At 45.0% G+C, this 25,202-nt stretch overlaps 19 non-coding genes and 1 pseudogene across 19 annotated transcripts; all 20 read right to left on the reverse strand.

The window, feature by feature from the left end:
* Positions 1 to 580: 580 nt before the first annotated feature.
* LOC141179920 (U2 spliceosomal RNA) lies at positions 581 to 772 on the reverse strand. Its single transcript, XR_012255851.1, has one exon. It is a non-coding gene; the product is annotated as a U2 spliceosomal RNA (small nuclear RNA).
* Positions 773 to 1,570: 798 nt separating this feature from the next.
* Positions 1,571 to 1,662, reverse strand: LOC141180103 (U2 spliceosomal RNA; annotated as a pseudogene).
* Positions 1,663 to 2,772: 1,110 nt separating this feature from the next.
* LOC141179481 (U2 spliceosomal RNA) lies at positions 2,773 to 2,963 on the reverse strand. The gene has a single exon (XR_012255492.1). It is a non-coding gene; the product is annotated as a U2 spliceosomal RNA (small nuclear RNA).
* Positions 2,964 to 4,078: 1,115 nt separating this feature from the next.
* Positions 4,079 to 4,269, reverse strand: LOC141179128 (U2 spliceosomal RNA). Its single transcript, XR_012255171.1, has one exon. It is a non-coding gene; the product is annotated as a U2 spliceosomal RNA (small nuclear RNA).
* A 1,115-nt stretch (positions 4,270 to 5,384) lies between these two features.
* On the reverse strand, positions 5,385 to 5,575 carry LOC141179129 (U2 spliceosomal RNA). Its single transcript, XR_012255172.1, has one exon. It is a non-coding gene; the product is annotated as a U2 spliceosomal RNA (small nuclear RNA).
* A 1,115-nt stretch (positions 5,576 to 6,690) lies between these two features.
* On the reverse strand, positions 6,691 to 6,881 carry LOC141179130 (U2 spliceosomal RNA). The gene has a single exon (XR_012255173.1). It is a non-coding gene; the product is annotated as a U2 spliceosomal RNA (small nuclear RNA).
* Positions 6,882 to 7,996: 1,115 nt separating this feature from the next.
* On the reverse strand, positions 7,997 to 8,187 carry LOC141179131 (U2 spliceosomal RNA). Its single transcript, XR_012255174.1, has one exon. It is a non-coding gene; the product is annotated as a U2 spliceosomal RNA (small nuclear RNA).
* A 1,115-nt stretch (positions 8,188 to 9,302) lies between these two features.
* On the reverse strand, positions 9,303 to 9,493 carry LOC141179132 (U2 spliceosomal RNA). The gene has a single exon (XR_012255175.1). It is a non-coding gene; the product is annotated as a U2 spliceosomal RNA (small nuclear RNA).
* A 1,115-nt stretch (positions 9,494 to 10,608) lies between these two features.
* LOC141179133 (U2 spliceosomal RNA) lies at positions 10,609 to 10,799 on the reverse strand. The gene has a single exon (XR_012255176.1). It is a non-coding gene; the product is annotated as a U2 spliceosomal RNA (small nuclear RNA).
* Positions 10,800 to 11,914: 1,115 nt separating this feature from the next.
* LOC141179134 (U2 spliceosomal RNA) lies at positions 11,915 to 12,105 on the reverse strand. Its single transcript, XR_012255177.1, has one exon. It is a non-coding gene; the product is annotated as a U2 spliceosomal RNA (small nuclear RNA).
* Positions 12,106 to 13,214: 1,109 nt separating this feature from the next.
* LOC141179135 (U2 spliceosomal RNA) lies at positions 13,215 to 13,405 on the reverse strand. Its single transcript, XR_012255178.1, has one exon. It is a non-coding gene; the product is annotated as a U2 spliceosomal RNA (small nuclear RNA).
* Positions 13,406 to 14,520: 1,115 nt separating this feature from the next.
* LOC141179136 (U2 spliceosomal RNA) lies at positions 14,521 to 14,711 on the reverse strand. The gene has a single exon (XR_012255179.1). It is a non-coding gene; the product is annotated as a U2 spliceosomal RNA (small nuclear RNA).
* Positions 14,712 to 15,826: 1,115 nt separating this feature from the next.
* On the reverse strand, positions 15,827 to 16,017 carry LOC141179138 (U2 spliceosomal RNA). The gene has a single exon (XR_012255180.1). It is a non-coding gene; the product is annotated as a U2 spliceosomal RNA (small nuclear RNA).
* Positions 16,018 to 17,132: 1,115 nt separating this feature from the next.
* LOC141179140 (U2 spliceosomal RNA) lies at positions 17,133 to 17,323 on the reverse strand. Its single transcript, XR_012255182.1, has one exon. It is a non-coding gene; the product is annotated as a U2 spliceosomal RNA (small nuclear RNA).
* Positions 17,324 to 18,438: 1,115 nt separating this feature from the next.
* Positions 18,439 to 18,629, reverse strand: LOC141179141 (U2 spliceosomal RNA). The gene has a single exon (XR_012255183.1). It is a non-coding gene; the product is annotated as a U2 spliceosomal RNA (small nuclear RNA).
* Positions 18,630 to 19,744: 1,115 nt separating this feature from the next.
* On the reverse strand, positions 19,745 to 19,935 carry LOC141179142 (U2 spliceosomal RNA). Its single transcript, XR_012255184.1, has one exon. It is a non-coding gene; the product is annotated as a U2 spliceosomal RNA (small nuclear RNA).
* Positions 19,936 to 21,050: 1,115 nt separating this feature from the next.
* On the reverse strand, positions 21,051 to 21,241 carry LOC141179143 (U2 spliceosomal RNA). The gene has a single exon (XR_012255185.1). It is a non-coding gene; the product is annotated as a U2 spliceosomal RNA (small nuclear RNA).
* A 1,115-nt stretch (positions 21,242 to 22,356) lies between these two features.
* Positions 22,357 to 22,547, reverse strand: LOC141179144 (U2 spliceosomal RNA). The gene has a single exon (XR_012255186.1). It is a non-coding gene; the product is annotated as a U2 spliceosomal RNA (small nuclear RNA).
* A 1,115-nt stretch (positions 22,548 to 23,662) lies between these two features.
* Positions 23,663 to 23,853, reverse strand: LOC141179145 (U2 spliceosomal RNA). The gene has a single exon (XR_012255187.1). It is a non-coding gene; the product is annotated as a U2 spliceosomal RNA (small nuclear RNA).
* A 1,115-nt stretch (positions 23,854 to 24,968) lies between these two features.
* LOC141179528 (U2 spliceosomal RNA) lies at positions 24,969 to 25,159 on the reverse strand. The gene has a single exon (XR_012255535.1). It is a non-coding gene; the product is annotated as a U2 spliceosomal RNA (small nuclear RNA).
* Positions 25,160 to 25,202: the final 43 nt, after the last annotated feature.

The raw sequence follows: 25,202 nt of genomic DNA on the forward strand, positions 1-25,202 counted from the left end.
CTAATCAACCAAACTTTTTGGGTTGGGTTCTCTTTTATAGTCTGCAGGCATTAAATGAAAGAAGTCAGTGTTCCAGCAGAGGGAGACAACGTTTCAGAAAAGGCATTGTAGCAAACCAAAAAAGAAATTTTAAGCGCAGCAGAGTAACCAGCGCACATACCTGTTAGCTCAGGTGAGTTTAAAAGGCTGCTGTTGATAACAAGGGCATTTGCTAAATAGATGGTGTGTGTGCAACAATATACTGAAAGGTCAATTATATTGTGCAGCTTATCTCACCACCTGTAGTTATTTAGGTGAAAGCTCCAAAATGCTTGCCTAATATGTCTGTTTATCCAAAAGGAAGTAAAAAGGGAGAGCTAGAAAGAAAGCATTGCATCACATTACATGGCAATGCAATGCACAGTTGCTGAAGTTGAACCAAAATGAGCTTGTAATCTGGCTTCTGCAACTTTGAACATGAAAAATCCAATGAGGAGAAGAAAAGCAAAGCCAAAGAGTCCATCCCAAAATCCGACAAACAAGCAAAATGAACAAAAAACATTGAATTCAATTCTTTCTGATTTTAGAAACTGCATTAAAGAAAGGGTGCACCGGTCCTGGAGATACTGCAATACCAGGTCAATGCGTGGAGTGGACAGAGCAAGCTCTTTTTCCATCTCCCTGTTCTAAAAATCCATTTAATATATGGTCCCCAGATAGGGGACGTATCAGATATTAAACTGATAAGAACAGATTTTTTTTTTTTTTCTTTTTTTTTTTTTTCGAAAGCCCGAATTCGTGTACAAAACCCGAGTGCGCTTAAAAAAAGTGACAAGTGCCACAAAAAAAGTGCACTAGGATGCTGGTCTTCTTGAAACCCTCTCCAAAAGGAGAAGGGTCCCCCAAACCATTCCCCGTCCCTCCGAGCCAGAAGGCCACAGCGAGGAACAGGGACAAATAGCCACCTCCAGCCAAAGCCAGAGGCGACCCAGTCTTACCCCCAGCACCTGCCCGAGTTCTCACCCGAGCAAGGCACTGGAGCCAAAGACTGTGCTCCCCTCCCGGAAGAGGGGAGCCAACAACGCTCTCCTCCCGAAAGAGGAGAGCCAGGGGGGTTCAGGGGGGAGCGGAACCTGATGGCCACACACTCCCCCCCTAGACCTGCCAAGAGAGGAACCCGTAAGGGAACCGCATCCCGACAAAATCCTAGTAAGGACGTGGACACACGTGAAAAAGTGGACACACAGTGACAAAAAAATTAAATAAATAGTGAAGGTTTCACAGTATAATACTGCCCGGACCTTCGACCGGGAATTGAAAAATTCCCCATCCTAAGGCCAGAAGGCCCGGAATAAGGGTGTGTGTGAAGAAAGAAATATTGAAGTGCTAGTGCAAATGTGCCATAAACTCAAGTGGGGTTCCCAATCCCAGTGAGTTAAGGCACCCCAGGGTCACCACTCCTGGGGCACTTCACACTTCGGGCTTTCGATCTTCCCCGGCCCAATGGCGTCGATCCTGGGAGGCCATGCTTTCCACCAGATGACTATATTAGCCACCTGGCGTACTAACAAGCGCCTAAACCCCAGTGTGCATAATGTATCAATCTACTAGGGCGGCCAACATCCAAAACCGCCTTTTCGAAAGATACTACACTTGATCTTAGCCAAAAGGCCGAGAAGCGATAACCAGAATTGGTTTCAAACTACGGAGCCACCCAAGGATCCTGAAAAGTCCATTTGTGGAGATGAGCTCCTGGACTCCCGTTAAGAAGACATGTTGTCAACCTCTAGATCCCTTACATGCCTGCACTTTTCGGCTTGCTGCTGCTGCAATCCACGCGTTTTAGATCTGCATAACTCCACCTCTTTAAACACAGCACCTTCACCCCCTGCTGTTCCCACCCGCCTCAACACCGTTGGAAGGGAGGAGAACCAATTAAGGCGGGGGGTGGGGTGGAACGAGCAGCTGTCTACCCTTAGCAGGAGGGCTCCTGATTACATACCTCTCCTGCTGCTGCTGGCTGTCCAGCAGCAGACTGAAGGTGGCTGCTGCTGTGCACAGGTATATAAAGGCTTAGAGCCTATTATGACACGCGCAGCCAGCGTTCCATTGCCACATTCCATCTACTGCAGGCAGGATACCTGGCTGGCTGAATGTCGCTGAGAAGCTCACAGAGACCGCCATAAGCAACAGTTTAACAGAATGCCACAGACTAATCAACCAAACTTTTTGGGTTGGGTTCTCTTTTATAGTCTGCAGGCATTAAATGAAAGAAGTCAGTGTTCCAGCAGAAGGAGACAACGTTTCAGAAAAGGCATTGTAGCAAACCAAAAAAGAAATTTTAAGCGCAGCAGAGTAACCAGCGCACATACCTGTTAGCTCAGGTGAGTTTAAAAGGCTGCTGTTGATAACAAGGGCATTTGCTAAATAGATGGTGTGTGTGCAACAATATACTGAAAGGTCAATTATATTGTGCAGCTTATCTCACCACCTGTAGTTAATAAAGGTGAAAGCTCCAAAATGCTTGCCTAATATGTCTGTTTATCCAAAAGGAAGTAAAAAGGGAGAGCTAGAAAGATAGCATTGCATCACATTACATGGCAATGCAATGCACAGTTGCTGAAGTTGAACCAAAATGAGCTTGTAATCTGGCTTCTGCAACTTTGAACATGAAAAATCCAATGAGGAGAAGAAAAGCAAAGCCAAAGAGTCCATCCCAAAATCCGACAAACAAGCAAAATGAACAAAAAACATTGAATTCAATTCTTTCTGATTTTAGAAACTGCATTAAAGAAGGGGTGCACCGGTCCTGGAGATACTGCAATACCAGGTCAATGCGTGAAGTGGACAGAGCAAGCTCTTTTTCCATCTCCCTGTTCTAAAAATCCATTTAATATATGGTCCCCAGATAGGGGACGTATCAGATATTAAACTGATAAGAACAGATACTACACTTGATCTTAGCCAAAAGGCCGAGAAGCGATAACCAGAATTGGTTTCAAACTACGGAGCCACCCAAGGATCCTGAAAAGTCCATTTGTGGAGATGAGCTCCTGGACTCCCGTTAAGAAGACATGTTGTCAACCTCTAGATCCCTTACATGCCTGCACTTTTCGGCTTGCTGCTGCTGCAATCCACGCGTTTTAGATCTGCATAACTCCACCTCTTTAAACACAGCACCTTCACCCCCTGCTGTTCCCACCCGCCTCAACACCGTTGGAAGGGAGGAGAACCAATTAAGGCGGGGGGTGGGGTGGAACGAGCAGCTGTCTACCCTTAGCAGGAGGGCTCCTGATTACATACCTCTCCTGCTGCTGCTGCTGCTGGCTGTCCAGCAGCAGACTGAAGGTGGCTGCTGCTGTGCACAGGTATATAAAGGCTCAGAGCCTATTATGACACGCGCAGCCAGCGTTCCATTGCCACATTCCATCTACTGCAGGCAGGATACCTGGCTGGCTGAATGTCGCTGAGAAGCTCACAGGGACCGCCATAAGCAACAGTTTAACAGAATGCCACAGACTAATCAACCAAACTTTTTGGGTTGGGTTCTCTTTTATAGTCTGCAGGCATTAAATGAAAGAAGTCAGTGTTCCAGCAGAAGGAGACAACGTTTCAGAAAAGGCATTGTAGCAAACCAAAAAAGAAATTTTAAGCGCAGCAGAGTAACCAGCGCACATACCTGTTAGCTCAGGTGAGTTTAAAAGGCTGCTGTTGATAACAAGGGCATTTGCTAAATAGATGGTGTGTGTGCAACAATATACTGAAAGGTCAATTATATTGTGCAGCTTATCTCACCACCTGTAGTTATTTAGGTGAAAGCTCCAAAATGCTTGCCTAATATGTCTGTTTATCCAAAAGGAAGTAAAAAGGGAGAGCTAGAAAGATAGCATTGCATCACATTACATGGCAATGCAATGCACAGTTGCTGAAGTTGAACCAAAATGAGCTTGTAATCTGGCTTCTGCAACTTTGAACATGAAAAATCCAATGAGGAGAAGAAAAGCAAAGCCAAAGAGTCCATCCCAAAATCCGAAAAACAAGCAAAATGAACAAAAAACATTGAATTCAATTCTTTCTGATTTTAGAAACTGCATTAAAGAAGGGGTGCACCGGTCCTGGAGATACTGCAATACCAGGTCAATGCGTGGAGTGGACAGAGCAAGCTCTTTTTCCATCTCCCTGTTCTAAAAATCCATTTAATATATGGTCCCCAGATAGGGGACGTATCAGATATTAAACTGATAAGAACAGATACTACACTTGATCTTAGCCAAAAGGCCGAGAAGCGATAACCAGAATTGGTTTCAAACTACGGAGCCACCCAAGGATCCTGAAAAGTCCATTTGTGGAGATGAGCTCCTGGACTCCCGTTAAGAAGACATGTTGTCAACCTCTAGATCCCTTACATGCCTGCACTTTTCGGCTTGCTGCTGCTGCAATCCACGCGTTTTAGATCTGCATAACTCCACCTCTTTAAACACAGCACCTTCACCCCCTGCTGTTCCCACCCGCCTCAACACCGTTGGAAGGGAGGAGAACCAATTAAGGCGGGGGGTGGGGTGGAACGAGCAGCTGTCTACCCTTAGCAGGAGGGCTCCTGATTACATACCTCTCCTGCTGCTGCTGCTGCTGGCTGTCCAGCAGCAGACTGAAGGTGGCTGCTGCTGTGCACAGGTATATAAGGGCTCAGAGCCTATTATGACACGCGCAGCCAGCGTTCCATTGCCACATTCCATCTACTGCAGGCAGGATACCTGGCTGGCTGAATGTCGCTGAGAAGCTCACAGAGACCGCCATAAGCAACAGTTTAACAGAATGCCACAGACTAATCAACCAAACTTTTTGGGTTGGGTTCTCTTTTATAGTCTGCAGGCATTAAATGAAAGAAGTCAGTGTTCCAGCAGAGGGAGACAACGTTTCAGAAAAGGCATTGTAGCAAACCAAAAAAGAAATTTTAAGCGCAGCAGAGTAACCAGCGCACATACCTGTTAGCTCAGGTGAGTTTAAAAGGCTGCTGTTGATAACAAGGGCATTTGCTAAATAGATGGTGTGTGTCCAACAATATACTGAAAGGTCAATTATATTGTGCAGCTTATCTCACCACCTGTAGTTATTTAGGTGAAAGCTCCAAAATGCTTGCCTAATATGTCTGTTTATCCAAAAGGAAGTAAAAAGGGAGAGCTAGAAAGATAGCATTGCATCACATTACATGGCAATGCAATGCACAGTTGCTGAAGTTGAACCAAAATGAGCTTGTAATCTGGCTTCTGCAACTTTGAACATGAAAAATCCAATGAGGAGAAGAAAAGCAAAGCCAAAGAGTCCATCCCAAAATCCGACAAACAAGCAAAATGAACAAAAAACATTGAATTCAATTCTTTCTGATTTTAGAAACTGCATTAAAGAAGGGGTGCACCGGTCCTGGAGATACTGCAATACCAGGTCAATGCGTGGAGTGGACAGAGCAAGCTCTTTTTCCATCTCCCTGTTCTAAAAATCCATTTAATATATGGTCCCCAGATAGGGGACGTATCAGATATTAAACTGATAAGAACAGATACTACACTTGATCTTAGCCAAAAGGCCGAGAAGCGATAACCAGAATTGGTTTCAAACTACGGAGCCACCCAAGGATCCTGAAAAGTCCATTTGTGGAGATGAGCTCCTGGACTCCCGTTAAGAAGACATGTTGTCAACCTCTAGATCCCTTACATGCCTGCACTTTTCGGCTTGCTGCTGCTGCAATCCACGCGTTTTAGATCTGCATAACTCCACCTCTTTAAATACAGCACCTTCACCCCCTGCTGTTCCCACCCGCCTCAACACCGTTGGAAGGGAGGAGAACCAATTAAGGCGGGGGGTGGGGTGGAACGAGCAGCTGTCTACCCTTAGCAGGAGGGCTCCTGATTACATACCTCTCCTGCTGCTGCTGCTGCTGGCTGTCCAGCAGCAGACTGAAGGTGGCTGCTGCTGTGCACAGGTATATAAGGGCTCAGAGCCTATTATGACACGCGCAGCCAGCGTTCCATTGCCACATTCCATCTACTGCAGGCAGGATACCTGGCTGGCTGAATGTCGCTGAGAAGCTCACAGAGACCGCCATAAGCAACAGTTTAACAGAATGCCACAGACTAATCAACCAAACTTTTTGGGTTGGGTTCTCTTTTATAGTCTGCAGGCATTAAATGAAAGAAGTCAGTGTTCCAGCAGAGGGAGACAACGTTTCAGAAAAGGCATTGTAGCAAACCAAAAAAGAAATTTTAAGCGCAGCAGAGTAACCAGCGCACATACCTGTTAGCTCAGGTGAGTTTAAAAGGCTGCTGTTGATAACAAGGGCATTTGCTAAATAGATGGTGTGTGTGCAACAATATACTGAAAGGTCAATTATATTGTGCAGCTTATCTCACCACCTGTAGTTATTTAGGTGAAAGCTCCAAAATGCTTGCCTAATATGTCTGTTTATCCAAAAGGAAGTAAAAAGGGAGAGCTAGAAAGATAGCATTGCATCACATTACATGGCAATGCAATGCACAGTTGCTGAAGTTGAACCAAAATGAGCTTGTAATCTGGCTTCTGCAACTTTGAACATGAAAAATCCAATGAGGAGAAGAAAAGCAAAGCCAAAGAGTCCATCCCAAAATCCGACAAACAAGCAAAATGAACAAAAAACATTGAATTCAATTCTTTCTGATTTTAGAAACTGCATTAAAGAAGGGGTGCACCGGTCCTGGAGATACTGCAATACCAGGTCAATGCGTGGAGTGGACAGAGCAAGCTCTTTTTCCATCTCCCTGTTCTAAAAATCCATTTAATATATGGTCCCCAGATAGGGGACGTATCAGATATTAAACTGATAAGAACAGATACTACACTTGATCTTAGCCAAAAGGCCGAGAAGCGATAACCAGAATTGGTTTCAAACTACGGAGCCACCCAAGGATCCTGAAAAGTCCATTTGTGGAGATGAGCTCCTGGACTCCCGTTAAGAAGACATGTTGTCAACCTCTAGATCCCTTACATGCCTGCACTTTTCGGCTTGCTGCTGCTGCAATCCACGCGTTTTAGATCTGCATAACTCCACCTCTTTAAACACAGCACCTTCACCCCCTGCTGTTCCCACCCGCCTCAACACCGTTGGAAGGGAGGAGAACCAATTAAGGCGGGGGGTGGGGTGGAACGAGCAGCTGTCTACCCTTAGCAGGAGGGCTCCTGATTACATACCTCTCCTGCTGCTGCTGCTGCTGGCTGTCCAGCAGCAGACTGAAGGTGGCTGCTGCTGTGCACAGGTATATAAAGGCTCAGAGCCTATTATGACACGCGCAGCCAGCGTTCCATTGCCACATTCCATCTACTGCAGGCAGGATACCTGGCTGGCTGAATGTCGCTGAGAAGCTCACAGAGACCGCCATAAGCAACAGTTTAACAGAATGCCACAGACTAATCAACCAAACTTTTTGGGTTGGGTTCTCTTTTATAGTCTGCAGGCATTAAATGAAAGAAGTCAGTGTTCCAGCAGAGGGAGACAACGTTTCAGAAAAGGCATTGTAGCAAACCAAAAAAGAAATTTTAAGCGCAGCAGAGTAACCAGCGCACATACCTGTTAGCTCAGGTGAGTTTAAAAGGCTGCTGTTGATAACAAGGGCATTTGCTAAATAGATGGTGTGTGTGCAACAATATACTGAAAGGTCAATTATATTGTGCAGCTTATCTCACCACCTGTAGTTATTTAGGTGAAAGCTCCAAAATGCTTGCCTAATATGTCTGTTTATCCAAAAGGAAGTAAAAAGGGAGAGCTAGAAAGATAGCATTGCATCACATTACATGGCAATGCAATGCACAGTTGCTGAAGTTGAACCAAAATGAGCTTGTAATCTGGCTTCTGCAACTTTGAACATGAAAAATCCAATGAGGAGAAGAAAAGCAAAGCCAAAGAGTCCATCCCAAAATCCGACAAACAAGCAAAATGAACAAAAAACATTGAATTCAATTCTTTCTGATTTTAGAAACTGCATTAAAGAAGGGGTGCACCGGTCCTGGAGATACTGCAATACCAGGTCAATGCGTGGAGTGGACAGAGCAAGCTCTTTTTCCATCTCCCTGTTCTAAAAATCCATTTAATATATGGTCCCCAGATAGGGGACGTATCAGATATTAAACTGATAAGAACAGATACTACACTTGATCTTAGCCAAAAGGCCGAGAAGCGATAACCAGAATTGGTTTCAAACTACGGAGCCACCCAAGGATCCTGAAAAGTCCATTTGTGGAGATGAGCTCCTGGACTCCCGTTAAGAAGACATGTTGTCAACCTCTAGATCCCTTACATGCCTGCACTTTTCGGCTTGCTGCTGCTGCAATCCACGCGTTTTAGATCTGCATAACTCCACCTCTTTAAACACAGCACCTTCACCCCCTGCTGTTCCCACCCGCCTCAACACCGTTGGAAGGGAGGAGAACCAATTAAGGCGGGGGGTGGGGTGGAACGAGCAGCTGTCTACCCTTAGCAGGAGGGCTCCTGATTACATACCTCTCCTGCTGCTGCTGCTGCTGGCTGTCCAGCAGCAGACTGAAGGTGGCTGCTGCTGTGCACAGGTATATAAAGGCTCAGAGCCTATTATGACACGCGCAGCCAGCGTTCCATTGCCACATTCCATCTACTGCAGGCAGGATACCTGGCTGGCTGAATGTCGCTGAGAAGCTCACAGAGACCGCCATAAGCAACAGTTTAACAGAATGCCACAGACTAATCAACCAAACTTTTTGGGTTGGGTTCTCTTTTATAGTCTGCAGGCATTAAATGAAAGAAGTCAGTGTTCCAGCAGAGGGAGACAACGTTTCAGAAAAGGCATTGTAGCAAACCAAAAAAGAAATTTTAAGCGCAGCAGAGTAACCAGCGCACATACCTGTTAGCTCAGGTGAGTTTAAAAGGCTGCTGTTGATAACAAGGGCATTTGCTAAATAGATGGTGTGTGTGCAACAATATACTGAAAGGTCAATTATATTGTGCAGCTTATCTCACCACCTGTAGTTATTTAGGTGAAAGCTCCAAAATGCTTGCCTAATATGTCTGTTTATCCAAAAGGAAGTAAAAAGGGAGAGCTAGAAAGATAGCATTGCATCACATTACATGGCAATGCAATGCACAGTTGCTGAAGTTGAACCAAAATGAGCTTGTAATCTGGCTTCTGCAACTTTGAACATGAAAAATCCAATGAGGAGAAGAAAAGCAAAGCCAAAGAGTCCATCCCAAAATCCGACAAACAAGCAAAATGAACAAAAAACATTGAATTCAATTCTTTCTGATTTTAGAAACTGCATTAAAGAAGGGGTGCACCGGTCCTGGAGATACTGCAATACCAGGTCAATGCGTGGAGTGGACAGAGCAAGCTCTTTTTCCATCTCCCTGTTCTAAAAATCCATTTAATATATGGTCCCCAGATAGGGGACGTATCAGATATTAAACTGATAAGAACAGATACTACACTTGATCTTAGCCAAAAGGCCGAGAAGCGATAACCAGAATTGGTTTCAAACTACGGAGCCACCCAAGGATCCTGAAAAGTCCATTTGTGGAGATGAGCTCCTGGACTCCCGTTAAGAAGACATGTTGTCAACCTCTAGATCCCTTACATGCCTGCACTTTTCGGCTTGCTGCTGCTGCAATCCACGCGTTTTAGATCTGCATAACTCCACCTCTTTAAACACAGCACCTTCACCCCCTGCTGTTCCCACCCGCCTCAACACCGTTGGAAGGGAGGAGAACCAATTAAGGCGGGGGGTGGGGTGGAACGAGCAGCTGTCTACCCTTAGCAGGAGGGCTCCTGATTACATACCTCTCCTGCTGCTGCTGCTGCTGGCTGTCCAGCAGCAGACTGAAGGTGGCTGCTGCTGTGCACAGGTATATAAAGGCTCAGAGCCTATTATGACACGCGCAGCCAGCGTTCCATTGCCACATTCCATCTACTGCAGGCAGGATACCTGGCTGGCTGAATGTCGCTGAGAAGCTCACAGAGACCGCCATAAGCAACAGTTTAACAGAATGCCACAGACTAATCAACCAAACTTTTTGGGTTGGGTTCTCTTTTATAGTCTGCAGGCATTAAATGAAAGAAGTCAGTGTTCCAGCAGAGGGAGACAACGTTTCAGAAAAGGCATTGTAGCAAACCAAAAAAGAAATTTTAAGCGCAGCAGAGTAACCAGCGCACATACCTGTTAGCTCAGGTGAGTTTAAAAGGCTGCTGTTGATAACAAGGGCATTTGCTAAATAGATGGTGTGTGTGCAACAATATACTGAAAGGTCAATTATATTGTGCAGCTTATCTCACCACCTGTAGTTATTTAGGTGAAAGCTCCAAAATGCTTGCCTAATATGTCTGTTTATCCAAAAGGAAGTAAAAAGGGAGAGCTAGAAAGATAGCATTGCATCACATTACATGGCAATGCAGTGCACAGTTGCTGAAGTTGAACCAAAATGAGCTTGTAATCTGGCTTCTGCAACTTTGAACATGAAAAATCCAATGAGGAGAAGAAAAGCAAAGCCAAAGAGTCCATCCCAAAATCCGACAAACAAGCAAAATGAACAAAAAACATTGAATTCAATTCTTTCTGATTTTAGAAACTGCATTAAAGAAGGGGTGCACCGGTCCTGGAGATACTGCAATACCAGGTCAATGCGTGGAGTGGACAGAGCAAGCTCTTTTTCCATCTCCCTGTTCTAAAAATCCATTTAATATATGGTCCCCAGATAGGGGACGTATCAGATATTAAACTGATAAGAACAGATACTACACTTGATCTTAGCCAAAAGGCCGAGAAGCGATAACCAGAATTGGTTTCAAACTACGGAGCCACCCAAGGATCCTGAAAAGTCCATTTGTGGAGATGAGCTCCTGGACTCCAGTTAAGAAGACATGTTGTCAACCTCTAGATCCCTTACATGCCTGCACTTTTCGGCTTGCTGCTGCTGCAATCCACGCGTTTTAGATCTGCATAACTCCACCTCTTTAAACACAGCACCTTCACCCCCTGCTGTTCCCACCCGCCTCAACACCGTTGGAAGGGAGGAGAACCAATTAAGGCGGGGGGTGGGGTGGAACGAGCAGCTGTCTACCCTTAGCAGGAGGGCTCCTGATTACATACCTCTCCTGCTGCTGCTGCTGCTGGCTGTCCAGCAGCAGACTGAAGGTGGCTGCTGCTGTGCACAGGTATATAAAGGCTCAGAGCCTATTATGACACGCGCAGCCAGCGTTCCATTGCCACATTCCATCTACTGCAGGCAGGATACCTGGCTGGCTGAATGTCGCTGAGAAGCTCACAGAGACCGCCATAAGCAACAGTTTAACAGAATGCCACAGACTAATCAACCAAACTTTTTGGGTTGGGTTCTCTTTTATAGTCTGCAGGCATTAAATGAAAGAAGTCAGTGTTCCAGCAGAGGGAGACAACGTTTCAGAAAAGGCATTGTAGCAAACCAAAAAAGAAATTTTAAGCGCAGCAGAGTAACCAGCGCACATACCTGTTAGCTCAGGTGAGTTTAAAAGGCTGCTGTTGATAACAAGGGCATTTGCTAAATAGATGGTGTGTGTGCAACAATATACTGAAAGGTCAATTATATTGTGCAGCTTATCTCACCACCTGTAGTTATTTAGGTGAAAGCTCCAAAATGCTTGCCTAATATGTCTGTTTATCCAAAAGGAAGTAAAAAGGGAGAGCTAGAAAGATAGCATTGCATCACATTACATGGCAATGCAATGCACAGTTGCTGAAGTTGAACCAAAATGAGCTTGTAATCTGGCTTCTGCAACTTTGAACATGAAAAATCCAATGAGGAGAAGAAAAGCAAAGCCAAAGAGTCCATCCCAAAATCCGACAAACAAGCAAAATGAACAAAAAACATTGAATTCAATTCTTTCTGATTTTAGAAACTGCATTAAAGAAGGGGTGCACCGGTCCTGGAGATACTGCAATACCAGGTCAATGCGTGGAGTGGACAGAGCAAGCTCTTTTTCCATCTCCCTGTTCTAAAAATCCATTTAATATATGGTCCCCAGATAGGGGACGTATCAGATATTAAACTGATAAGAACAGATACTACACTTGATCTTAGCCAAAAGGCCGAGAAGCGATAACCAGAATTGGTTTCAAACTACGGAGCCACCCAAGGATCCTGAAAAGTCCATTTGTGGAGATGAGCTCCTGGACTCCCGTTAAGAAGAAATGTTGTCAACCTCTAGATCCCTTACATGCCTGCACTTTTCGGCTTGCTGCTGCTGCAATCCACGCGTTTTAGATCTGCATAACTCCACCTCTTTAAACACAGCACCTTCACCCCCTGCTGTTCCCACCCGCCTCAACACCGTTGGAAGGGAGGAGAACCAATTAAGGCGGGGGGTGGGGTGGAACGAGCAGCTGTCTACCCTTAGCAGGAGGGCTCCTGATTACATACCTCTCCTGCTGCTGCTGGCTGTCCAGCAGCAGACTGAAGGTGGCTGCTGCTGTGCACAGGTATATAAAGGCTCAGAGCCTATTATGACACACGCAGCCAGCGTTCCATTGCCACATTCCATCTACTGCAGGCAGGATACCTGGCTGGCTGAATGTCGCTGAGAAGCTCACAGAGACCGCCATAAGCAACAGTTTAACAGAATGCCACAGACTAATCAACCAAACTTTTTGGGTTGGGTTCTCTTTTATAGTCTGCAGGCATTAAATGAAAGAAGTCAGTGTTCCAGCAGAGGGAGACAACGTTTCAGAAAAGGCATTGTAGCAAACCAAAAAAGAAATTTTAAGCGCAGCAGAGTAACCAGCGCACATACCTGTTAGCTCAGGTGAGTTTAAAAGGCTGCTGTTGATAACAAGGGCATTTGCTAAGTAGATGGTGTGTGTGCAACAATATACTGAAAGGTCAATTATATTGTGCAGCTTATCTCACCACCTGTAGTTATTTAGGTGAAAGCTCCAAAATGCTTGCCTAATATGTCTGTTTATCCAAAAGGAAGTAAAAAGGGAGAGCTAGAAAGATAGCATTGCATCACATTACATGGCAATGCAATGCACAGTTGCTGAAGTTGAACCAAAATGAGCTTGTAATCTGGCTTCTGCAACTTTGAACATGAAAAATCCAATGAGGAGAAGAAAAGCAAAGTAAAAGAGTCCATCCCAAAATCCGACAAACAAGCAAAATGAACAAAAAACATTGAATTCAATTCTTTCTGATTTTAGAAACTGCATTAAAGAAGGGGTGCACCGGTCCTGGAGATACTGCAATACCAGGTCAATGCGTGGAGTGGACAGAGCAAGCTCTTTTTCCATCTCCCTGTTCTAAAAATCCATTTAATATATGGTCCCCAGATAGGGGACGTATCAGATATTAAACTGATAAGAACAGATACTACACTTGATCTTAGCCAAAAGGCCGAGAAGCGATAACCAGAATTGGTTTCAAACTACGGAGCCACCCAAGGATCCTGAAAAGTCCATTTGTGGAGATGAGCTCCTGGACTCCCGTTAAGAAGACATGTTGTCAACCTCTAGATCCCTTACATGCCTGCACTTTTCGGCTTGCTGCTGCTGCAATCCACGCGTTTTAGATCTGCATAACTCCACCTCTTTAAACACAGCACCTTCACCCCCTGCTGTTCCCACCCGCCTCAACACCGTTGGAAGGGAGGAGAACCAATTAAGGCGGGGGGTGGGGTGGAACGAGCAGCTGTCTACCCTTAGCAGGAGGGCTCCTGATTACATACCTCTCCTGCTGCTGCTGCTGCTGGCTGTCCAGCAGCAGACTGAAGGTGGCTGCTGCTGTGCACAGGTATATAAAGGCTCAGAGCCTATTATGACACGCGCAGCCAGCGTTCCATTGCCACATTCCATCTACTGCAGGCAGGATACCTGGCTGGCTGAATGTCGCTGAGAAGCTCACAGAGACCGCCATAAGCAACAGTTTAACAGAATGCCACAGACTAATCAACCAAACTTTTTGGGTTGGGTTCTCTTTTATAGTCTGCAGGCATTAAATGAAAGAAGTCAGTGTTCCAGCATAGGGAGACAACGTTTCAGAAAAGGCATTGTAGCAAACCAAAAAAGAAATTTTAAGCGCAGCAGAGTAACCAGCGCACATACCTGTTAGCTCAGGTGAGTTTAAAAGGCTGCTGTTGATAACAAGGGCATTTGCTAAATAGATGGTGTGTGTGCAACAATATACTGAAAGGTCAATTATATTGTGCAGCTTATCTCACCACCTGTAGTTATTTAGGTGAAAGCTCCAAAATGCTTGCCTAATATGTCTGTTTATCCAAAAGGAAGTAAAAAGGGAGAGCTAGAAAGATAGCATTGCATCACATTACATGGCAATGCAATGCACAGTTGCTGAAGTTGAACCAAAATGAGCTTGTAATCTGGCTTCTGCAACTTTGAACATGAAAAATCCAATGAGGAGAAGAAAAGCAAAGCCAAAGAGTCAATCCCAAAATCCGACAAACAAGCAAAATGAACAAAAAACATTGAATTCAATTCTTTCTGATTTTAGAAACTGCATTAAAGAAGGGGTGCACCGGTCCTGGAGATACTGCAATACCAGGTCAATGCGTGGAGTGGACAGAGCAAGCTCTTTTTCCATCTCCCTGTTCTAAAAATCCATTTAATATATGGTCCCCAGATAGGGGACGTATCAGATATTAAACTGATAAGAACAGATACTACACTTGATCTTAGCCAAAAGGCCGAGAAGCGATAACCAGAATTGGTTTCAAACTACGGAGCCACCCAAGGATCCTGAAAAGTCCATTTGTGGAGATGAGCTCCTGGACTCCCGTTAAGAAGACATGTTGTCAACCTCTAGATCCCTTACATGCCTGCACTTTTCGGCTTGCTGCTGCTGCAATCCACGCGTTTTAGATCTGCATAACTCCACCTCTTTAAACACAGCACCTTCACCCCCTGCTGTTCCCACCCGCCTCAACACCGTTGGAAGGGAGGAGAACCAATTAAGGCGGGGGGTGGGGTGGAACGAGCAGCTGTCTACCCTTAGCAGGAGAGCTCCTGATTACATACCTCTCCTGCTGCTGCTGCTGCTGGCTGTCCAGCAGCAGACTGAAGGTGGCTGCTGCTGTGCACAGGTATATAAAGGCTCAGAGCCTATTATGACACGCGCAGCCAGCGTTCCATTGCCACATTCCATCTACTGCAGGCAGGATACCTGGCTGGCTGAATGTCGCTGAGAAGCTCACAGAGACCGCCATAAGCAACAGTTTAACAGAATGCCACAGACTAATCAACCAAACTTTTTGGGTTGGGTTCTCTTTTATAGTCTGCAGGCATTAAATGAAAGAAGTCAGTGTTCCAGCAGAGGGAGACAACGTTTCAGAAAAGGCATTGTAGCAAACCAAAAAAGAAATTTTAAGCGCAGCAGAGTAACCAGCGCACATACCTGTTAGCTCAGGTGAGTTTAAAAGGCTGCTGTTGATAACAAGGGCATTTGCTAAATAGATGGTGTGTGTGCAACAATATACTGAAAGGTCAATTATATTGTGCAGCTTATCTCACCACCTGTAGTTATTTAGGTGAAAGCTCCAAAATGCTTGCCTAATATGTCTGTTTATCCAAAAGGAAGTAAAAAGGGAGAGCTAGAAAGATAGCATTGCATCACATTACATGGCAATGCAATGCACAGTTGCTGAAGTTGAACCAAAATGAGCTTGTAATCTGGCTTCTGCAACTTTGAACATGAAAAATCCAATGAGGAGAAGAAAAGCAAAGCCAAAGAGTCCATCCCAAAATCCGACAAACAAGCAAAATGAACAAAAAACATTGAATTCAATTCTTTCTGATTTTAGAAACTGCATTAAAGAAGGGGTGCACCGGTCCTGGAGATACTGCAATACCAGGTCAATGCGTGGAGTGGACAGAGCAAGCTCTTTTTCCATCTCCCTGTTCTAAAAATCCATTTAATATATGGTCCCCAGATAGGGGACGTATCAGATATTAAACTGATAAGAACAGATACTACACTTGATCTTAGCCAAAAGGCCGAGAAGCGATAACCAGAATTGGTTTCAAACTACGGAGCCACCCAAGGATCCTGAAAAGTTCATTTGTGGAGATGAGCTCCTGGACTCCCGTTAAGAAGACATGTTGTCAACCTCTAGATCCCTTACATGCCTGCACTTTTCGGCTTGCTGCTGCTGCAATCCACGCGTTTTAGATCTGCATAACTCCACCTCTTTAAACACAGCACCTTCACCCCCTGCTGTTCCCACCCGCCTCAACACCGTTGGAAGGGAGGAGAACCAATTAAGGCGGGGGGTGGGGTGGAACGAGCAGCTGTCTACCCTTAGCAGGAGGGCTCCTGATTACATACCTCTCCTGCTGCTGCTGCTGCTGGCTGTCCAGCAGCAGACTGAAGGTGGCTGCTGCTGTGCACAGGTATATAAAGGCTCAGAGCCTATTATGACACGCGCAGCCAGCGTTCCATTGCCACATTCCATCTACTGCAGGCAGGATACCTGGCTGGCTGAATGTCGCTGAGAAGCTCACAGAGACCGCCATAAGCAACAGTTTAACAGAATGCCACAGACTAATCAACCAAACTTTTTGGGTTGGGTTCTCTTTTATAGTCTGCAGGCATTAAATGAAAGAAGTCAGTGTTCCAGCAGAGGGAGACAACGTTTCAGAAAAGGCATTGTAGCAAACCAAAAAAGAAATTTTAAGCGCAGCAGAGTAACCAGCGCACATACCTGTTAGCTCAGGTGAGTTTAAAAGGCTGCTGTTGATAACAAGGGCATTTGCTAAATAGATGGTGTGTGTGCAACAATATACTGAAAGGTCAATTATATTGTGCAGCTTATCTCACCACCTGTAGTTATTTAGGTGAAAGCTCCAAAATGCTTGCCTAATATGTCTGTTTATCCAAAAGGAAGTAAAAAGGGAGAGCTAGAAAGATAGCATTGCATCACATTACATGGCAATGCAATGCACAGTTGCTGAAGTTGAACCAAAATGAGCTTGTAATCTGGCTTCTGCAACTTTGAACATGAAAAATCCAATGAGGAGAAGAAAAGCAAAGCCAAAGAGTCCATCCCAAAATCCGACAAACAAGCAAAATGAACAAAAAACATTGAATTCAATTCTTTCTGATTTTAGAAACTGCATTAAAGAAGGGGTGCACCGGTCCTGGAGATACTGCAATACCAGGTCAATGCGTGGAGTGGACAGAGCAAGCTCTTTTTCCATCTCCCTGTTCTAAAAATCCATTTAATATATGGTCCCCAGATAGGGGACGTATCAGATATTAAACTGATAAGAACAGATACTACACTTGATCTTAGCCAAAAGGCCGAGAAGCGATAACCAGAATTGGTTTCAAACTACGGAGCCACCCAAGGATCCTGAAAAGTCCATTTGTGGAGATGAGCTCCTGGACTCCCGTTAAGAAGACATGTTGTCAACCTCTAGATCCCTTACATGCCTGCACTTTTCGGCTTGCTGCTGCTGCAATCCACGCGTTTTAGATCTGCATAACTCCACCTCTTTAAACACAGCACCTTCACCCCCTGCTGTTCCCACCCGCCTCAACACCGTTGGAAGGGAGGAGAACCAATTAAGGCGGGGGGTGGGGTGGAACGAGCAGCTGTCTACCCTTAGCAGGAGGGCTCCTGATTACATACCTCTCCTGCTGCTGCTGCTGCTGGCTGTCCAGCAGCAGACTGAAGGTGGCTGCTGCTGTGCACAGGTATATAAAGGCTCAGAGCCTATTATGACACGCGCAGCCAGCGTTCCATTGCCACATTCCATCTACTGCAGGCAGGATACCTGGCTGGCTGAATGTCGCTGAGAAGCTCACAGAGACCGCCATAAGCAACAGTTTAACAGAATGCCACAGACTAATCAACCAAACTTTTTGGGTTGGGTTCTCTTTTATAGTCTGCAGGCATTAAATGAAAGAAGTCAGTGTTCCAGCAGAGGGAGACAACGTTTCAGAAAAGGCATTGTAGCAAACCAAAAAAGAAATTTTAAGCGCAGCAGAGTAACCAGCGCACATACCTGTTAGCTCAGGTGAGTTTAAAAGGCTGCTGTTGATAACAAGGGCATTTGCTAAATAGATGGTGTGTGTGCAACAATATACTGAAAGGTCAATTATATTGTGCAGCTTATCTCACCACCTGTAGTTATTTAGGTGAAAGCTCCAAAATGCTTGCCTAATATGTCTGTTTATCCAAAAGGAAGTAAAAAGGGAGAGCTAGAAAGATAGCATTGCATCACATTACATGGCAATGCAATGCACAGTTGCTGAAGTTGAACCAAAATGAGCTTGTAATCTGGCTTCTGCAACTTTGAACATGAAAAATCCAATGAGGAGAAGAAAAGCAAAGCCAAAGAGTCAATCCCAAAATCCGACAAACAAGCAAAATGAACAAAAAACATTGAATTCAATTCTTTCTGATTTTAGAAACTGCATTAAAGAAGGGGTGCACCGGTCCTGGAGATACTGCAATACCAGGTCAATGCGTGGAGTGGACAGAGCAAGCTCTTTTTCCATCTCCCTGTTCTAAAAATCCATTTAATATATGGTCCCCAGATAGGGGACGTATCAGATATTAAACTGATAAGAACAGATACTACACTTGATCTTAGCCAAAAGGCCGAGAAGCGATAACCAGAATTGGTTTCAAACTACGGAGCCACCCAAGGATCCTGAAAAGTCCATTTGTGGAGATGAGCTCCTGGACTCCCGTTAAGAAGACATGTTGTCAACCTCTAGATCCCTTACATGCCTGCACTTTTCGGCTTGCTGCTGCTGCAATCCACGCGTTTTAGATCTGCATAACTCCACCTCTTTAAACACAGCACCTTCACCCCCTGCTGTTCCCACCCGCCTCAACACCGTTGGAAGGGAGGAGAACCAATTAAGGCGGGGGGTGGGGTGGAACGAGCAGCTGTCTACCCTTAGCAGGAGGGCTCCTGATTACATACCTCTCCTGCTGCTGCTGCTGCTGGCTGTCCAGCAGCAGACTGAAGGTGGCTGCTGCTGTGCACAGGTATATAAAGGCTCAGAGCCTATTATGACACGCGCAGCCAGCGTTCCATTGCCACATTCCATCTACTGCAGGCAGGATACCTGGCTGGCTGAATGTCGCTGAGAAGCTCACAGAGACCGCCATAAGCAACAGTTTAACAGAATGCCACAGACTAATCAACCAAACTTTTTGGGTTGGGTTCTCTTTTATAGTCTGCAGGCATTAAATGAAAGAAGTCAGTGTTCCAGCAGAGGGAGACAACGTTTCAGAAAAGGCATTGTAGCAAACCAAAAAAGAAATTTTAAGCGCAGCAGAGTAACCAGCGCACATACCTGTTAGCTCAGGTGAGTTTAAAAGGCTGCTGTTGATAACAAGGGCATTTGCTAAATAGATGGTGTGTGTGCAACAATATACTGAAAGGTCAATTATATTGTGCAGCTTATCTCACCACCTGTAGTTATTTAGGTGAAAGCTCCAAAATGCTTGCCTAATATGTCTGTTTATCCAAAAGGAAGTAAAAAGGGAGAGCTAGAAAGATAGCATTGCATCACATTACATGGCAATGCAATGCACAGTTGCTGAAGTTGAACCAAAATGAGCTTGTAATCTGGCTTCTGCAACTTTGAACATGAAAAATCCAATGAGGAGAAGAAAAGCAAAGCCAAAGAGTCAATCCCAAAATCCGACAAACAAGCAAAATGAACAAAAAACATTGAATTCAATTCTTTCTGATTTTAGAAACTGCATTAAAGAAGGGGTGCACCGGTCCTGGAGATACTGCAATACCAGGTCAATGCGTGGAGTGGACAGAGCAAGCTCTTTTTCCATCTCCCTGTTCTAAAAATCCATTTAATATATGGTCCCCAGATAGGGGACGTATCAGATATTAAACTGATAAGAACAGATACTACACTTGATCTTAGCCAAAAGGCCGAGAAGCGATAACCAGAATTGGTTTCAAACTACGGAGCCACCCAAGGATCCTGAAAAGTCCATTTGTGGAGATGAGCTCCTGGACTCCCGTTAAGAAGACATGTTGTCAACCTCTAGATCCCTTACATGCCTGCACTTTTCGGCTTGCTGCTGCTGCAATCCACGCGTTTTAGATCTGCATAACTCCACCTCTTTAAACACAGCACCTTCACCCCCTGCTGTTCCCACCCGCCTCAACACCGTTGGAAGGGAGGAGAACCAATTAAGGCGGGGGGTGGGGTGGAACGAGCAGCTGTCTACCCTTAGCAGGAGGGCTCCTGATTACATACCTCTCCTGCTGCTGCTGCTGCTGGCTGTCCAGCAGCAGACTGAAGGTGGCTGCTGCTGTGCACAGGTATATAAAGGCTCAGAGCCTATTATGACACGCGCAGCCAGTGTTCCATTGCCACATTCCATCTACTGCAGGCAGGATACCTGGCTGGCTGAATGTCGCTGAGAAGCTCACAGAGACCGCCATAAGCAACAGTTTAACAGAATGCCACAGACTAATCAACCAAACTTTTTGGGTTGGGTTCTCTTTTATAGTCTGCAGGCATTAAATGAAAGAAGTCAGTGTTCCAGCAGAGGGAGACAACGTTTCAGAAAAGGCATTGTAGCAAACCAAAAAAGAAATTTTAAGCGCAGCAGAGTAACCAGCGCACATACCTGTTAGCTCAGGTGAGTTTAAAAGGCTGCTGTTGATAACAAGGGCATTTGCTAAATAGATGGTGTGTGTGCAACAATATACTGAAAGGTCAATTATATTGTGCAGCTTATCTCACCACCTGTAGTTATTTAGGTGAAAGCTCCAAAATGCTTGCCTAATATGTCTGTTTATCCAAAAGGAAGTAAAAAGGGAGAGCTAGAAAGATAGCATTGCATCACATTACATGGCAATGCAATGCACAGTTGCTGAAGTTGAACCAAAATGAGCTTGTAATCTGGCTTCTGCAACTTTGAACATGAAAAATCCAATGAGGAGAAGAAAAGCAAAGCCAAAGAGTCCATCCCAAAATCCGACAAACAAGCAAAATGAACAAAAAACATTGAATTCAATTCTTTCTGATTTTAGAAACTGCATTAAAGAAGGGGTGCACCGGTCCTGGAGATACTGCAATACCAGGTCAATGCGTGGAGTGGACAGAGCAAGCTCTTTTTCCATCTCCCTGTTCTAAAAATCCATTTAATATATGGTCCCCAGATAGGGGACGTATCAGATATTAAACTGATAAGAACAGATACTACACTTGATCTTAGCCAAAAGGCCGAGAAGCGATAACCAGAATTGGTTTCAAACTACGGAGCCACCCAAGGATCCTGAAAAGTCCATTTGTGGAGATGAGCTCCTGGACTCCCGTTAAGAAGACATGTTGTCAACCTCTAGATCCCTTACATGCCTGCACTTTTCGGCTTGCTGCTGCTGCAATCCACGCGTTTTAGATCTGCATAACTCCACCTCTTTAAACACAGCACCTTCACCCCCTGCTGTTCCCACCCGCCTCAACACCGTTGGAAGGGAGGAGAACCAATTAAGGCGGGGGGTGGGGTGGAACGAGCAGCTGTCTACCCTTAGCAGGAGGGCTCCTGATTACATACCTCTCCTGCTGCTGCTGCTGCTGGCTGTCCAGCAGCAGACTGAAGGTGGCTGCTGCTGTGCACAGGTATATAAAGGCTCAGAGCCTATTATGACACGCGCAGCCAGCGTTCCATTGCCACATTCCATCTACTGCAGGCAGGATACCTGGCTGGCTGAATGTCGCTGAGAAGCTCACAGAGACCGCCATAAGCAACAGTTTAACAGAATGCCACAGACTAATCAACCAAACTTTTTGGGTTGGGTTCTCTTTTATAGTCTGCAGGCATTAAATGAAAGAAGTCAGTGTTCCAGCAGAAGGAGACAACGTTTCAGAAAAGGCATTGTAGCAAACCAAAAAAGAAATTTTAAGCGCAGCAGAGTAACCAGCGCACATACCTGTTAGCTCAGGTGAGTTTAAAAGGCTGCTGTTGATAACAAGGGCATTTGCTAAATAGATGGTGTGTGTGCAACAATATACTGAAAGGTCAATTATATTGTGCAGCTTATCTCACCACCTGTAGTTATTTAGGTGAAAGCTCCAAAATGCTTGCCTAATATGTCTGTTTATCCAAAAGGAAGTAAAAAGGGAGAGCTAGAAAGATAGCATTGCATCACATTACATGGCAATGCAATGCACAGTTGCTGAAGTTGAACCAAAATGAGCTTGTAATCTGGCTTCTGCAACTTTGAACATGAAAAATCCAATGAGGAGAAGAAAAGCAAAGCCAAAGAGTCCATCCCAAAATCCGACAAACAAGCAAAATGAACAAAAAACATTGAATTCAATTCTTTCTGATTTTAGAAACTGCATTAAAGAAGGGGTGCACCGGTCCTGGAGATACTGCAATACCAGGTCAATGCGTGGAGTGGACAGAGCAAGCTCTTTTTCCATCTCCCTGTTCTAAAAATCCATTTAATATATGGTCCCCAGATAGGGGACGTATCAGATATTAAACTGATAAGAACAGATACTACACTTGATCTTAGCCAAAAGGCCGAGAAGCGATAACCAGAATTGGTTTCAAACTACGGAGCCACCCAAGGATCCTGAAAAGTCCATTTGTGGAGATGAGCTCCTGGACTCCCGTTAAGAAGACATGTTGTCAACCTCTAGATCCCTTACATGCCTGCACTTTTCGGCTTGCTGCTGCTGCAATCCACGCGTTTTAGATCTGCATAACTCCACCTCTTTAAACACAGCACCTTCACCCCCTGCTGTTCCCACCCGCCTCAACACCGTTGGAAGGGAGGAGAACCAATTAAGGCGGGGGGTGGGGTGGAACGAGCAGCTGTCTACCCTTAGCAGGAGGGCTCCTGATTACATACCTCTCCTGCTGCTGCTGCTGCTGGCTGTCCAGCAGCAGACTGAAGGTGGCTGCTGCTGTGCACAGGTATATAAAGGCTCAGAGCCTATTATGACACGCGCAGCCAGCGTTCCATTGCCACATTCCATCTACTGCAGGCAGGATACCTGGCTGGCTGAATGTCGCTGAGAAGCTCACAGAGACCGCCATAAGCAACAGTTTAACAGAATGCCACAGACTAATCAACCAAACTTTTTGGGTTGGGTTCTCTTTTATAGTCTGCAGGCATTAAATGAAAGAAGTCAGTGTTCCAGCAGAGGGAGACAACGTTTCAGAAAAGGCATTGTAGCAAACCAAAAAAGAAATTTTAAGCGCAGCAGAGTAACCAGCGCACATACCTGTTAGCTCAGGTGAGTTTAAAAGGCTGCTGTTGATAACAAGGGCATTTGCTAAATAGATGGTGTGTGTGCAACAATATACTGAAAGGTCAATTATATTGTGCAGCTTATCTCACCACCTGTAGTTATTTAGGTGAAAGCTCCAAAATGCTTGCCTAATATGTCTGTTTATCCAAAAGGAAGTAAAAAGGGAGAGCTAGAAAGATAGCATTGCATCACATTACATGGCAATGCAATGCACAGTTGCTGAAGTTGAACCAAAATGAGCTTGTAATCTGGCTTCTGCAACTTTGAACATGAAAAATCCAATGAGGAGAAGAAAAGCAAAGCCAAAGAGTCCATCCCAAAATCCGACAAACAAGCAAAATGAACAAAAAACATTGAATTCAATTCTTTCTGATTTTAGAAACTGCATTAAAGAAGGGGTGCACCGGTCCTGGAGATACTGCAATACCAGGTCAATGCGTGGAGTGGACAGAGCAAGCTCTTTTTCCATCTCCCTGTTCTAAAAATCCATTTAATATATGGTCCCCAGATAGGGGACGTATCAGATATTAAACTGATAAGAACAGATACTACACTTGATCTTAGCCAAAAGGCCGAGAAGCGATAACCAGAATTGGTTTCAAACTACGGAGCCACCCAAGGATCCTGAAAAGTTCATTTGTGGAGATGAGCTCCTGGACTCCCGTTAAGAAGACATGTTGTCAACCTCTAGATCCCTTACATGCCTGCACTTTTCGGCTTGCTGCTGCTGCAATCCACGCGTTTTAGATCTGCATAACTCCACCTCTTTAAACACAGCACCTTCACCCCCTGCTGTTCCCACCCGCCTCAACACCGTTGGAAGGGAGGAGAACCAATTAAGGCGGGGGGTGGGGTGGAACGAGCAGCTGTCTACCCTTAGCAGGAGGGCTCCTGATTACATACCTCTCCTGCTGCTGCTGCTGCTGGCTGTCCAGCAGCAGACTGAAGGTGGCTGCTGCTGTGCACAGGTATATAAAGGCTCAGAGCCTATTATGACACGCGCAGCCAGCGTTCCATTGCCACATTCCATCTACTGCAGGCAGGATACCTGGCTGGCTGAATGTCGCTGAGAAGCTCACAGAGACCGCCATAAGCAACAGTTTAACAGAATGCCACAGACTAATCAACCAAACTTTTTGGGTTGGGTTCTCTTTTATAGTCTGCAGGCATTAAATGAAAGAAGTCAGTGTTCCAGCAGAGGGAGACAACGTTTCAGAAAAGGCATTGTAGCAAACCAAAAAAGAAATTTTAAGCGCAGCAGAGTAACCAGCGCACATACCTGTTAGCTCAGGTGAGTTTAAAAGGCTGCTGTTGATAACAAGGGCATTTGCTAAATAGATGGTGTGTGTGCAACAATATACTGAAAGGTCAATTATATTGTGCAGCTTATCTCACCACCTGTAGTTATTTAGGTGAAAGCTCCAAAATGCTTGCCTAATATGTCTGTTTATCCAAAAGGAAGTAAAAAGGGAGAGCTAGAAAGATAGCATTGCATCACATTACATGGCAATGCAATGCACAGTTGCTGAAGTTGAACCAAAATGAGCTTGTAATCTGGCTTCTGCAACTTTGAACATGAAAAATCCAATGAGGAGAAGAAAAGCAAAGCCAAAGAGTCCATCCCAAAATCCGACAAACAAGCAAAATGAACAAAAAACATTGAATTCAATTCTTTCTGATTTTAGAAACTGCATTAAAGAAGGGGTGCACCGGTCATGGAGATACTGCAATACCAGGTCAATGCGTGGAGTGGACAGAGCAAGCTCTTTTTCCATCTCCCTGTTCTAAAAATCCATTTAATATATGGTCCCCAGATAGGGGACGTATCAGATATTAAACTGATAAGAACAGATACTACACTTGATCTTAGCCAAAAGGCCGAGAAGCGATAACCAGAATTGGTTTCAAACTACGGAGCCACCCAAGGATCCTG

This window comes from Phyllobates terribilis, unplaced genomic scaffold, assembly GCF_046119375.1.
Source record: "Phyllobates terribilis strain yellow unplaced genomic scaffold, ASM4611937v1 Scaffold_30__1_contigs__length_15301838, whole genome shotgun sequence".
Taxonomy (NCBI): domain Eukaryota; kingdom Metazoa; phylum Chordata; class Amphibia; order Anura; family Dendrobatidae; genus Phyllobates; species Phyllobates terribilis.